The sequence below is a fragment of the Physeter macrocephalus genome, chromosome 8 (assembly GCF_002837175.3).
Source record: "Physeter macrocephalus isolate SW-GA chromosome 8, ASM283717v5, whole genome shotgun sequence".
Lineage (NCBI taxonomy): Eukaryota > Metazoa > Chordata > Mammalia > Artiodactyla > Physeteridae > Physeter > Physeter macrocephalus.
The window spans coordinates 79381817-79394551 of NC_041221.1; the positions used below are offsets into that span (position 1 = coordinate 79381817).

Sequence of the window (12735 nt, forward strand, 5' to 3'; positions counted from 1 at the left end):
CCAACATCAGTAGTTTTATCACTTTCTACTGGATCATTCACATCATCATAAAAACATGTTTTCTTCTATGTTAGGAAAAAAAAAATCACAAAAATTTATTATTCATTTAACAGCTTTATTAGATAATTAGTATACCATACACCCATTTAAAGTATACAATTAAATGTTTTTAGTGTAGTAATAGAGTTGTACAACCATTACCACATTCTAATTTTAGAATATTTTTGTCTTTTCTACCCCTGAAAGAAACTCTGCATCCTTTATCAGTTACTTCACATTCCCCCCTCCCTCTCCAGCCATAGGCAAATATATTTACTTTCTGTCTCTATAGATTTGCCTATTCTGGACATTTCATATAAATGGAATCATAAAATGTGTGGTCTTGTGCAACTGGTCCTTTTACTTAGTATAATGTTTTCAAGGTTCAACTATGTTGTGACATATATCAGTACTTCATTCCTTTTTATGGTTTTTTATACCACATTTTATTTATGCATTCATCAGTTGATGGGCAGTTACATTGTTTCCAACTTTTGGCTGCTCTGAACCTTTGTGTACTAGTTTTTGTGTGGACATATGTTTTCATTTCTCTTGGATATATACATAGGAGTGGAATGGTAGGGTCATATGATAATAATATGTTTAACTTTTTGAGGAACTACCAGGCTGTTTAACAAAGTGGCTGCACCATTTTATAATCTAATCAGCAGTGTAGAAGGGTTCCAATATCTTCACATCCTTGCCAAATTTGTTATTGTCTGACTTTTTGCTTACAGCCATCTTAGCGGATGTGCAGTGATATATCCTTGTGGTTTTGGTTTGCATTTCCCTGATGGCTAATGATGTTGAACATTTTTTTTTCATGTGCTTATTGGCCATTCGTATGTTATCTTTGGAGAAGTGTCCAGATTCTTTGCTCATCTTAAAATTGGATTTTCTTTTTGATATTGAATACATGATATTAGATACAGGTCACTTATGAAATAAGTGATTTGCAGATACAGTTGACCCTTGGACAATGCAGGTTTGAACTATGGGGGTCCACATACATGTGAATTCCTTTCACTAAATACATAGTACAGTACTACACAATCAGTGATTAATTGAATCCCCGATGCAGAACCTCGGATATGTAGGGCCGGCTCTAAAGTTATACGTGGATTTCCAGCTGTGTGGAGGATCAGTGCCTAACCCTTGCATTGTTCAAGTATTTTCTCCGATTCTGTGGGGTGTCTTTTCACTTTCCTGATAGTGTTCTTTGACAACACAGAAGTTTTAAATTTTGGTGTCACATTTGTATATTTTTTCTTTGGTTGCTTCTGTTTTTGGTGTCATATGTAAGAAGCCACTGCCTAATTCAAGGTCATAAAGATTGACTCCTAAGTTTTCTTCTAAGAGTTGTATAGTTTTGGTGCTTACATTTAGGTTTATGATCCATTTTTTAAACATTTATTTATTTATTTATTTATTTTTGGCTGCGTTGGGTCTTTGTTGCTGCCCGCGGGCTTTCTCTAGTTGCAGCGAGTGGGGGCTGCTCTTCATTGCGGTGCACGGGCTTCTCATTGTGGTGGCCTCTCTTGTTGCAGAGCACGGGGTCTAGGCGCCCGGGCTTCAATAGTTGTGGCGCGTGGGCTCAGTAGTTGTGGCTTACAGGCTCTAGAGTGCCGGCTCAGTAGTTGTGGCACACAGGCTTAGTTGCTTCGCGGCATGTGGGATCTTCCTGGACCAGGGCTCGAACCCGTGTCCCCTGCATTGGCAGGTGGATTCTTAACCACTGCGCCCCCAGGGAAGCCCTATGATCCATTTTGAATTAATTTTCATGAATGGTGTGAGATAGGTTTCCAGCTTCTTTCTTTTACATGTGGATATCCACTTGTTCTAGCACCATTTTTTGAAAAGACTTCTTCCGCATTGGATTATTTTGGCACTCTTGATGAAAATCAATTGATGGTTAATGTAAGGGCATATTTTTGGGCTCTAAATTCTACTCTGTTGATCTGTGTCTATCCCTATGCCCGTCTCACACTGTCCTGATTACTGTAACTTTGTAACAAAACTTTATGTTAACCTTGTTTCCCTTTCGAGTCTAATTCTCACATCTCTGTCATTGAAAAACTTTCTTTGCTCCCAGTTGCTGCAGAACTCCTCTGAAGAGCTGTCTACTTCTCTTTCCCCTCAGCCCTTTCTCCTAAAAGATATTTCAGTAAGTCTTTTCCTCCCAACACTCCACCAAAACACACTCTTCAGGGTAGCCAATGACTTCCACGTCGCTAAATCCAGTGGTAAAACTGCAGTCTTACTCCATCTATCAACAGCATCGACAGTTGATCACTATCTCATTCTTAGAAAACTTTTTTCGTGTGGCTTTCAGAGCACTTAAGTTTTTCCTTCTCCGTCTCCTTTGCTGATTTCTCGCCTTTCCCTGACCCTTCAGCCCCAGTATTGGAGTGTGCCAGGAGTTAGGCTTTGCTTCTCTTCTCTACCTATGGCCACTCAAATGGTTATTTCATCCAGTCTTACAGCTTTAAATATCATCTACGTGCTGATGACTCCCAAATTTACATCTCCAGCACAGAACTCTGCTCTGAACACCACACTCATGTATTCAGCTGCCTGCTAGGTATGTCTACCTTGGATGTCTTAGAAACTGCAAATTCAGCCTGTCCAGTACTGAACTGAGCCCCCTCCTTAGAAACCTGCCTGTTTTCAATCTTTCTTATTTCTATTCTGTTAGTTGCTTAGGCCAAAACCTTGGTGGTATTTCATTATTTCCATTTCCTTACACATCACATTCTGTCAGGGAATCCTGTTGGCTCTCCCTTACAAATACATACAGATCTGATGCCTTATCTCCATAGCCACCACTTGGCTTGAGCTGCCATCATCCCTTGCCTAGATTACTACAGTGGTGGTTTCTTGACTACTCTCTCTCTTTCCACCTTTAATCTATTTTCAGCTCAGTAGCCAGAGTGATACCTTGAAAAAAAAAAAGTTGATCATTTCAGGGCTTCCCTGGTGGCGCAGTGGTTGAGAATCCGCCTGCCGATGCAGGGGACACGGGTTCGTGCTCCGGTCTGGGAAGATCCCACAGGCCACGGAGCGGCTGGGCCCGTGAGCCATGGCCGCTGAGCCTGCGCGTCCGGAGCCTGTGCTCCGCAACGGGAGAGGCCACAGCAGTGAGAGGCCTGCGTACCGAAAAAAAAAAAAAAAAAAAAAAGTTGATCATTTCAGTCTCCTGCTTAGAACTCTTCACTAGCTTTTGATTTTTTTCCACAGTAAAACCAAGAGTCCTTAAAATAGCATATAATCTGGTCTCTAATATCTCTCACTCTTTATCTCCTCACTCCTTTGTGTATTCTTTCCCAGCACCCTGGTCTTCCTGAGGCCAGGCATTCTCCTGACTTTGTATTGGCTATTCCTTCTGCCTTAAATGGTCTTCCCCCAGATATCTGCAAAGCTGACTTGTTCACTTCCATAAAGTTTTTGCTGAAATATTTGCTTTCTTAACCACCTTTGTAAAAGTATCCCTACTCAGCTTATACTCACGACCTGTTTACCGTGTTCATTTTTTTTGTTCCATAAAATTTACTGCCTTCTAAGATATTCTATAATGTATTTATTATATGTATTGTTTATCTTCCATTGCTAGATTGTAAGCTCCATGAGAGTAGGGATGTTTGCCATTAATGTCTCCCAAGTGTCTGTAATTGTTTGTGGCACATTGCAGTTGATCAATGAATGTTTGAACGTAGGAATAAATATGTCTGGCTGCACCTCTCTTCCTTCATGTGCCTTTCTCTATTTGGGAACTCCCATTCTTGTATATCCCTTCTTTCCTCGTATTACGTACCTCCTCCCCCAGTTACTCTAATCTTTAAAAGCCTTGTTTTGAAATGGTCATCTATTCAGATAAAATTATTTCTACTTGTCCTGATTCTGACATTAGTACGTTTAATTTTCACCACCCTTAATAACAAGGGAATCTGTGTTAGGCAGAGCCAAAATCAGTTCTGTCTGCTCTATCAGAGACTGATAAGGTCAGTGGAAGCTGCAAAAAGTTTAAGGTTTCTTCTGGCAGTCTCTCCATTAGGTGAAAGAATAGACAGTGGTTTATAGAAACTGTAAACTTCGTTGCCTCAGAGGGGAGTTCTCAAATTTCAGGGTGTATAAGAATCACCCTGGAGAGCTTACTTAAAATGTGACCAGTTTTTGAATCAGTATGTCCACAGTGGGGCGTGGAGTTTGCATTTTCAGTAAGCACCAGGGCTTTCTGATGCAGGAGATCTATGAACACTTTAAGAAACATTGCTTTAGACCTGAGTATACTTAGAACATTACGGGTTCACAGATGGAAGAGAAAGAGCTGGGAAAAGCAAGGAGAAATTTTCTTGAATAGGTGTTTCGAATATGGAAGAAAACCAGGAAGGAGAACATATTTGTTGTATACATGAGAAAGACAACTTGTGGACCTCTCATTCCTTGAAGGGATCTTATATGCTCATTTATTTAATAATGAAACACCTTTGGAACTTCCAATGCAGAGAGCTCACTATATAACAGAAAAGTCTCTCCATAGTTGTATTTCTTTGATTGTTATAATGTTCTTAATTCTATTGAGTGAAAATATATATCTTACTATAATTTTTAATCGTTGATCCTGGTTGAGTTCTCCAAAGCCACACAGATAGGCAAACGTAGTAAGGTAATTTGTGTTAAAATATAAATAATTATAACCATGTAAAGTATAAAAGAATAACTTTTACAGAGGTTTAAGAAATGTAGTCTATTCCTAACTTGTGAAATTTCATCCGCCATGGGAGAAGGACGTACAGCCTTGCTCTGGCCAGAGCTCTGCCCCCGAGGTCACTCTCCTATTCTCCTGGCTTCTCTAAAGTTTTTTCTCTGTCTCCATCTTTGCACCTTCTGTACTTTTCTCAATACTTTAAGTTTTTCCCAGGGGCTGCCATAGCAGTGACAGACACAGTTTCAGGATTGTCAGGAGAAGAGCCTATCTTACTCTAGTACATCTAGGTGCACTAGAGCACTCTTTTTTTCTACAGATAGGTTGACTTTCCTTCTGTATCTGCAGTTTTGATGAGTGTAAAATGAAGATGATATACTCAGGAGTGTCCAATGAGGCAGAAAGATACCACTTCTTACATCTGAAATATTTCTTCTGGTACTAGTTTTCCTGTTCCTAAAGCAGAAGTTCCTTTAGTGAGGGTCTGTTGGTAGTAACTCTTTTAATATTTATAAATATTTATTATTTCACCTTAGTTCTCAAAAGCTAATTTCACTGGATTTAGAGGTCGGCATTGACAGTTACTTTCTTTCATCAGTTTGGCACATTCTACTTGGGATCCCATTGTTGCTGTAGAGAAAATAGCTCTCAGTCTTACTGGCATTCCTTTGTATAGGTATTGTCTTTCTTTTTTTTTTCCTTCTTTTTTCTTCCAGTTTTATTGAGATATAATTGACATACGCCACTGTATAAATTTAAGGTGTGCAGCATAATTTGACTTACGGGAATTCCCTGGTGGTCCAGTGGTTAGGACACTGCACTCCCATTGTAGGGGGCACAGGTTCAATCTCTGGTCAGGGAACTAAGATCCCGCATGCGGTGTGGCCCCCCCCCCAAAAAAAAAATTGACTTACATCATGCATTGATTAGCACATCAGGTTTAGTGAATATTCATCTCATATAGATACAAAATGAAAGAAATAGAAAAAATTTTTTCCTTGTGATGAGAGCTCTGAGGATTTACTCTCAACAACTTTCATATATAGCATACAGCAGTGTTAATTATATTCATCATGTTGTGCATAACAGCCCTAGTGCTTATTTATCTTACAACTGGGAGTTTGTACCCTTCGACTACTTTGATCCAATTCCCCATCCCCCACCCCCTGCCTCTGGTAACCACAAACCTGATCTCTTTTTCTGTGTGTTTGTTTTTGAAGTATAATTGACCTGCAACACTATTTTAGTTCCTGTTATGCAACATAGTGATTCAGTATTAAATGATCACCACAATAAGTCTAGTTACCATCTGTCACCACGTAAAGATATTCATAGTTATTGATTATATTCCCCACACTGTACATTACATACCCTGACTCATATATTTTGTAGCTGGAAGTTTGGACCTCTTAATCTCCCTGACCTTTTTCTGTTTCCCCCCCTCCCACCTCCCCTCTGGCAACTTCCTGTTTGTTCCCTGTATTCATGAGTCTGTTTCTATTTTATTATGTTTGTTCATTTGTTTTGTTCTCTAGATTCCATATATAAATGAACTCATACTGTATTTGTCTTCCTCTGTCTGACTTATTTCACTTAGCATGCCAGCCTCTAGGTCCATCCATGTCACAAATGGTTAGATTTCATTCTTTTTTATGGCTGAGAAATACTCGATTCTATATATGTACTGCATCTTCTCTATCCATTCGTCTGTTGATGGTTCTGGGCCTTCTGGTGGTCTGGGCTGTGTCCCATGGCAGCTGGCCTACTGGTGGGCAGGGCCAGGTCCTGGCACTAATAAGCTAGAGAGAAGATGCCAGAATGGTGCTTGCCAGCACCAGTGTCCTGGTGACAGAATGAGCTCCCCAAAACGGCTGCCACCAGCGTCTATTGATATGTCCCCAGAGTGAGACCCAGCTGCCTCCTCCCTCTTTGGGAGGCTCTTCAAGAAGTAAGTGGGTCGACCCAGGCTCCTTTCAGTTACTGCTTTTGCCCTGGGTCTCAGAGCAGGTGACATTTCGTGTGAGCCCTTTGAGAGAGGGGTCTCCGTTTCCTACAGTGCTCTGCCTCTCCTGAAAGCAAGCCCTATTGGCCTTCACAGCCAAATGTTCTGGGGGGCTCGTCCTCCCAGTGCAGGACTCCCAGGGTGAGGAGCCTGAGGTGGGGCTTGGACACCTCACTCCTTGGGGAGAACCTCTGCATTGTGATTATCCTCCCGTTTGTGGGTTGCCTGCACAGGGATGTGGGTCTTGACTATACTGCAACTCTGTCCCTGCTTAATGTCTTGCTGTGCCTCCTTCTTTATATCTTTAGTTGCAGAAGATCTTCTTTGCTGGTCTTCAGGTTGTTTCATCAATAGCTGCTCTGTAAATAGTTGTAATTTTGGTGAAGCTTATAGGAGGAGGTGAGCTGAAGGTCTTCCTACTCTCCCATCTTGGTCACACCCCCTTTCTCTTGATGGTTTTAAGATCTCTTACACTTAGGATTTGCTCTTTCACTGTGGTGTGTCTAGGTGTTAACTTTTAAAACATCTGGTTTGGGGTTTGGAGTTTGGAGTCTGAGAATTAGTGTCCTCACGTTCCCTTTGAACACTGACTGTCCCTCATTCTCTCTGTTTGCTTCCTGTGGAACTCTCAATTGTACCTTTTCATTCTATTCTCATTTCTCTTAAGCTCTTGTATTTTCCTTTTTTTCATCTTTCTGCTACATTCTGTGCAGTTTCTTTTTCTTCTCTTTTTTTTTTAACATCTTTATTGGATTATAACTGCCCCACAATGTCGCGCTAGTCTCTGCTGTACAACGGAGTGAATCAGCCACATGTATACATATATCCCCTCCTTCCTGAACCTCCCTCCTTCTCTCCCCATCTCACCTCTCTAGGGGGTCACAAAGCACTGTGCTATGCAGCAGCTTCCCTCTAGCTATCTGTTTTACACATGGTAGTGTATATATGTCACTGCTACTCTCTCACTTCTTCCCAGCCTCCCCTCCCCGCCCCCCCCGCCCGTGTCCTCAGGTACGTTCTCTACAACCTGTGTGGTTTCTTTAGACTCATTTCTGTTTCCCTAATTATCTCTTCATCTTTGTGTAGTCTGCTGTTTCACACTTGTCTATTAAATTTATAATTCTAATTATTATAGTTTTCATTTCTGTAAGTGGCATTTGTATCATTTTAAAAGATATTTGGTCAATTCTTATAGTCTCTTGTTGCTTAGTCATGCTTTTATTACCTTCTTTTATTTCTTTATTAAGCATTTCTATTTTATATTTTGCATCTGATAATTCCAGTATCTCTGATCTGACTTTGTAGTTTGTATGTCTGTGGATCCTTGCTCATGGTGGCTTGCTTCCTTCTGTGTTTAAGTCATGAGCCAATGTTACTTGGAACTTGAGGTATGAAAATTCTTTGAAGCCTGGGTTTTTTTTGTTTTTTAATTTTTATTTATTATTTTTGGCTGTGTTGGGTCTTCGTTGCTGCGCAGAGGCTTTCTCTAGTTGTGGCGAGCGGGGGGCTACTCTTCGTTGCGGTGCGTGGGCTTCTCATTGCGGTGGCTTCTCTTGTTGCGGAACACGGGCTCTAGGTGCACGAGCTTTAGTAGTTATGGCATGTGGGCTCAGTAGCTGTGGCTCGCAGGCTCTAGAGCGTAGGCTCAGCGGTTGTGGTGCACAGGCTTAGCTGCTCCGCGGCATGTGGGATCTTCCCGGACCAGGGCTCGAACCCGTGTCCCCTGCATTGGCAGGTGGATTCTTAACCACTGCGCCACCAGGGAAGCCCTGAAGCCTGGTTTTAAAGTGTGTTCTTCTACTTTTGCCAGGTACTTGAGGTCACTACCAACCTGGGATATCTGAAAATGAAAATTTCAATTTGGAATATTTTATCTGTATTGGTAGTGTGAAACCTGGCCCCAAGTCTGCAAGGTGGTAGGTTTATGATTAGGAGTTCTCAGGGAAGATTTCTTTTTTCTTTTTTTCTCCTTCCATATCCAGAGTCAAACATTTAAATAATTGTCCCTGCACCATTTATTGATATCTTTTCTTTTCCCACTGATTTTCTCCTTCCCTATTGAATATATCCAATACTAGCTCTAAACTAGCCTTCATTCTTATCTGGTAATTCTTTATACTTAATACTTCATTTGTTACTTAAAGCAGTAAAGAATTTATAGTATGGTTTCAACTGGGTGAATTCTTGAGTAATTTCTGTGTGCTTTTCCTGAAGTGTGCTGCCAAACTAACTTTGCCGGGTGTTTTATTCGGTCATTGTTTTGTTGTTGCTACTTATTTAAACCAAGAGAGTGATACTTTAGGGCCATGATTTTCTAGTTGGAGAATAGTTAGGATTGATCAGCTTCAGTTTTTCTGCCTATTAATATGAAGTATTGGAGTGGGAGAACAGGCAATTGGAATAGAGAATTTACAGTTCTTTTGGTGACAAAAATTATAGTGGAGATAAAAATACAAGCAAAAGCTTTACATCCCACTATTCAGCAACAATCACTGTTAACATATTGATACATTTTAAAATAAAAAATTGGGATTATACTGTATATACAGTTTTGTTTTATAACTTGCGGCCATGGCTCACGGGCCCAGCCGCTCCGCGGCATGTGGGATCCTCCCAGACCGGGGCGCGAACCCAGTTCCCCTGCATCGGCAGGCGGACGCGCAACCACTGCGCCACCAGGGAAGCCCCTATAACTTATAATTTTTTAATGTATTTATTTTATTTTTGGCTGCATGGGGTCTTGGTTGTGGCATGTGGGATCTTTTGTTGTGGTGCGCAGCTTCTCTCTAGTTGTGGCACACGGGCTCAGTAGTTGTGCTCAGTAGTTGCGGCACGCAGGCTCTCTAGTTGTGGTGCGCAGGCTCCAGAGTGCATGGGCTCTGTAGTTGTGGCATGTGGGCTCTCTAGGTGTGGCTCGCATGCTCAGTAGTTGTGGCACGCGGGCTTAGTTGCCCCATGGCATGTGGGATCTTAGTTCCCCGACCAGGGATTGAACCCACGTCCCCTGCATTGGAAGGCGGATTCTTAATCACCGGACCACCAGGGAAGTCCCATAACTTATAACTGATACAAGCTTTCCCCATTTCATATTCTTTCAAAACTTTTAAATAGGTGCATAATATATTCTCCTATGGGTGGATCATAATTTATCAATTTGTCTATATTTTATCTACTGTTGGACATTTGGGGGTATTTCTAACTTTTTTTTGCTTTTACAAATAATGCTGTAGGGAGTATTTTGGCATACACACATTTGTGCATACCTTGGATTATTTCTGTATATTTTTTAAGAGTAGCTATTTATGGGGCTTCCCTGGTGGCGCAATGGTTAAGAATCCGCCTGCCAATGCAGGGGACATGGGTTCGATCCCTGGTCTGGGAAGATCCCACATGCTGCGGAGCAACTAAGCCCGTGCGCCACAACTACTGAGCCTGCTCTCTAGAGCCCGCGAGCCACAACTACTGAGCCTGTGCCGTGTGCCACAACTACTGAAGCCCGCGTGTCTAGAGCCTGTGCTCCACAACAAGAGAAGCCAATGCAATGAGAAGCCCGTGCACTGCAACGAAGAGTAGCCCCCACTTGCTGCAACTAGAGAAAGCCCACACGCAGCAATGAAGACCCAGTGCGGCCAAAAAAAAAATATATATATATTTATAAAAAAAGAAAAGAGTAGCTATTTATGGGTCATAGGGTATAAATACTTAAATGACTCTTAAACATGATGTCAAATTGTGCTCCAGGATTATTATATGAACTAGTTTATATTCCCATTATCAGTGTGTGAGAAATGCCCATTTTACCACATCTTTCCCAAAATGTGGTAGTAGTCTTATGGTAATAATCATTTAAAAAATAAATTAGGTGAAAGTTGCATTTCTTTGATTACTGGTGAGGTTGACATTTTGAATATATTTTTTGTTTTTATAAATTTTTAAATTTATTTTTGGCTGCTTTGGGTCTTCGTTGCTGTGCGTGGGCTTTCTTCTAGTTGCGGTGAGCAGGGGCTACTCTTCGTTGCAGTGCGCAGGCTTCTCATTGAGGTGGCTTCTCTTGTTGCGGAGCACGGGCTCTAGGCGTGCAGGCTTCAGTAGTTGTGGCATGCGGGCTCAGTAGTTGTGGCTCACAGGCTTTAGAGCACAAGCTCAGTAGTTGTGGCACACTGGCTTAGTTGCTCCACAGCATGTGGGATCTTCCTGGACCAGGGCTCAACCCGTGTCCCCTGCATTGGCAGGTGGATTCTTAACCACTGCCCCACCAGGGAAGTCCAGTCATCTATATTCCATGTGTACTGTATTATTTCTAATATCTTTATAGTTTCCTTGTTTTTTTCTTTTTGCATTGAACTTTCATCCATTTGGAATTTATTCTGTTAAGATATGGGATCTGATTTTTTTTTCTCCCAAACATTTAAATAATTGTCCCAGCACCATTTATTGATATCTTTTCTTTTCCCACTGATTTGAAAAACTATCTTGATCATATGCTTTAATTTTTATATACATCATCATTGTGTATATACAGTGATGAGTGATATGTCACTGTTTTTTTATATTTCTTGATTACTAGTGAGGTTGAACCATTAGTTCATATGTTTATTGGCCATTCCTGTTTTCTCTTCTTTGTTTTGCCTGTTCATATATTTTCCCCATTATCCTATCAGTAGTTTGTATTTTTATGGATTTATAACAGTTCTTCCTGTATTCTGAGTAGCAATACTTTTTGTTAAATCTATTATAACCAATTTTTCCTAGTCTGTGATTTGACTTTTCACTTTGACAAATTCAACTATACTGAAATTTAATAACAATCTTAACTTTATGGTTTATGTGCTTGCTAACCTTAATTTTACAAATACTTATTGATCATTTACTGTGTTCCAGGCATTGTTTTAGGTACTTGGGCTACATCATAGATAGGATACACAAAGATTTCTATAGCTTATATTTGAGAAGCTCTTATGTATCCTGAGTTCATGAAAATATTCATGTATATTTTTTTCCTAAAAGTGTTTAAAGTTTGCTTTTTCACTTTTAAGTCATTCATCCACCTGGAATTTATTTTTGTATGTAATGTCAAGTAGGAAATCTAGTTTTATTGTTCCATCTGGTTAATCAGTTATCTCAGAACCATTTATTGACTAATACATTATTTCTCCACTGTTTTGTGGTGTGACCTCTGTTGGGTATCAAGTTTTTGGGGGTTTGTTTCGGTCTCCCTACTGTTTACTGGTATATTTCTTATCTTTGGCATCTGTACCACACTGTTTATTACTATATTAAGTCTTGATATTATAGGTTTGCCTACCTTACTCTTCTTCAGAATTGTTTGACCTATTCTTAGCTCTTGGCATTTCCATATGAATTTTAGAATCAGCTGTACTCCATTTATATCTTTGGTTGTATCTGGCTTCCTTTTCAGGGCTGCTGTTTGCTGTGTCAGAATAAAATCAAGCTGCATTGGTGGTGTCTTCTGACTTTAATAGTTCTTCTGATCTTTGAACTTCCCTTTGCAGCTGCTTGCTTGTATGTTTTCTCTCTTTTTTTTTTTCTTTTCTTTTCCTTTCTTTTCTTGTCCCCTTTTTCTTATGGCCATTTTAAAGAATGCTTACAATTATTTTCTAACTGAAAAATAGTAGTATAATGGGGAGAGAAGGCAATTAACAGAGAAGTGTATAAAGCAAAAGGTGCAAATCCCTTTGGTAGTTTGCTAAGACATCCCAGATATTTTTCTGGACATATACAAATGTGTGTTCATAAAAGAAAAAAATTTGGTCATATGCGTGCTGTTCTGTAGTTGGCTTTATTTCATTTAGTATTTAAAAGGGCATTCTCCTGTAGAACTAACTAATTCCTTTTGATGACTGCATTGTATGTATATATAGTAATTTAACCAATTCCCCGTTGATGAATTTGTAGATATCTACCTACTTTTTTTTTTTTTTTTTTTTTTTTGCCGTACGCGGGCCTCTCACTGTCGTGGCCTCTCCCGTTG

At 40.3% G+C, this 12735-nt stretch overlaps 1 protein-coding gene across 5 annotated transcripts in view; it reads left to right on the forward strand.

The window, feature by feature from the left end:
* SCAMP1 (secretory carrier membrane protein 1) overlaps window positions 1-12735 on the forward strand; it is a 113043-nt gene that overhangs the window by 31735 nt on the left and 68573 nt on the right. The window lies entirely within an intron of this gene.